General features: G+C 28.8%; 1 long non-coding RNA gene across 1 annotated transcript; it reads right to left on the bottom strand.

The window, feature by feature from the left end:
• Positions 1–1311: 1311 nt before the first annotated feature.
• LOC111919897 (uncharacterized) lies at positions 1312–2222 on the bottom strand. The gene is made up of 3 exons (XR_006191886.2): positions 1888–2222; positions 1562–1630; positions 1312–1451 (listed from the first exon to the last, which is right to left on the bottom strand). It is a non-coding gene; the product is annotated as an uncharacterized LOC111919897 (long non-coding RNA).
• Between the last annotated feature and the right edge of the window lie 226 nt (positions 2223–2448).

A 2448-nucleotide genomic window follows, 5' to 3' on the forward strand; every position in this document is an offset into this window, starting at 1 on the left:
ACCCTAGCATGGAAAGTGGAAACATTTTTTTAACACCATTTTTTTCTTTTTATTTTATCAAATCTAAGGCAATGGCGGATCTTAGTGGGACATTTGGGGTCCCGGGCTACTGCTCAATTCTCGGCACACAATGCAATTTTTTTTTTTCTATTAGGTGCACCCGTTTGAAGGACGATGGACACCACTACTAAAACAGTCTGCGTCCGTCACTGCTCTCTAAGGACACCTTAAAAACATTAGATTATAACATATACATTAAATACTTTAATAATAGAATAAAATTATTTCACTATTTATATATACTTTTATAAATAACAAGGAGTGTATCTAATGCATATTATTTTTCCATTATGGCATAAGAACATATTATAATGTTTTACTTGATGGAAAACCATGTATAATGCCCGAGTGGATTTTATGTCAATCATTATAATATTTAATAATTGTAATATTCAAAAAGTTAAAAAAGTATTCGAAAGTTACTAAAAATAAATCTATACTTCCATGCTATATTTCGAATAATAATAATAATAACTAGAAAAGAACCCATGCTTCGCATGGGCCGGAAGGAACTTTTTTCATAGTTGTTGCTTTGGAGTGAAGCAAGGGTTTTGAAGTAAATGTGAATGAAATTGTGTGTGTCGTCTATAGTTGTTGTTGCTTTCCTACCTAATTAACTCATACATTCACTACAAAACATACACAAACCACATACAACACTCATAAGGTGTATCCTAACATTCAAAAGAAGGAGGAAGCACTGTTCTATTTCAAGGCTTATACGAAAATCAATTAAACTTTAGATCCAAAGAAAGTGTGAATGATTTTATGGAGAATATAAAAAACTAACAAATCATTTAAATAAAAAAAACAAATTCATTAGTTATATATTTTTTTTATATAAAACCAAATACAAAATGTAAAATTGAAAGTACATTGTTATTTAGTGCTTTTACCACATAAATATGAAAACGAATGCAACAAATAGACATGTATTTTGGTTTTTTGCCAAAAAAAAAATGAAAGCAAATTACAAAAATTTGAAGTTTTCTATTGGCCTTTTGTTAAGATCTTTAAATGTATTACCAAGCATGCTCCAATAAATGAATTGACAAAATAATGATAGTGAATTTCATACAAATATATGTCACTTATTGTTTTAAACTTAGTAATGAAGATTTTGCAAAATTGAGCTTCCTTGAGAAACATGTCTGGGTTTTTTGAACCATACTTTCTATGGTCTTACCATTTTTAACATCCAATACCAAAGAAAGGGACCAGTAGAGGAAAACAGACCTGTAATGGGTGATAAAAATCATACATTGACTACTTCCATAGGATATTCCAAAATTACTAATTTTAACTCATCAGAAGTATTTACCTCATTGGCGCCTAAAATTGATAGAAGAAAAGCCCTAAAATGGTTGTATTTGGTGAACAAACAGTTGTCCCTATAATTATAAAGAAAATAATAAAAAAAATAACAGAGTTAAGAGTGAAAGTAAATGTAAGAAACATACAATTTTGCAAGTGTAACACCAAAAAATAATGGATGTGTTACCTGATTAGCTCTTTTTTGATCTCTCATCTCTCAAGTATGAGGTTTGTTGATCTTCTTCCCAACTTCTTCCTACATAGGTAAAAATCATGAAAAGTTAATAATGACATTGTTATTTTAGATAAAGTATTAATTACAATTCTTAAAATTATTACAATCACTTAGGATACTGTTCAAAACTCACAACCATTTCAAATATTGTTGAAAAGTCTCTCAACTATTTCATAAAATCAACAAAAAATCACAAATTCAAAAATTATGCATAATGTGTATCTTTGTGTGTGTGTTTGAGAAATAACAAATAAGAGTTGAGAAAAGACTAAACTAACCTTGGCAGGTCCTGGTGCTTCCTGGCCAATGTTTGCTGTTTTTCTTGAAAAAGAACTTTGTCGTCAATAATATCTGTATAAATCTCCACGAAAAAAATATCAATTGAAATCCAAAAACGATCTTGTATGTAATGTTCCTTTTATCTGTTGAAGTTCCTATGCCAAATTAAAAATGCATGGTTAATAAAGATGCTATGTCTATAATACTTTTTCAAAAATATAATCGAATAAGAGTGTTTTATACAATTAAACAAACAATAAAGGAAAACATGCTTACAATGATCGTGAACCATTCATGTTCTATGCTACATTTTGTCAATATGTTCACTGGATGCGTGTCCCTATATCCAAAAAAAAATGTTTTTCATTATAGTTTATAGTGAATTATTGTTTTTTTTTTTATATAATTTAATAATGTATACTAATTTATCTAATAGGGTATAATAGTATCTTGTTGAAGCTGGATCATAAGGATTTGTAGAAATCCATTTGTGATACACTTATACCTCAATAATTTTGAATTGGTCCCCAAGTTTTAATTAATATCAGTTGGTGCAGATG

Source organism: Lactuca sativa, chromosome 5, assembly GCF_002870075.4.
Source record: "Lactuca sativa cultivar Salinas chromosome 5, Lsat_Salinas_v11, whole genome shotgun sequence".
NCBI classification, from domain to species: Eukaryota; Viridiplantae; Streptophyta; class Magnoliopsida; order Asterales; family Asteraceae; genus Lactuca; species Lactuca sativa.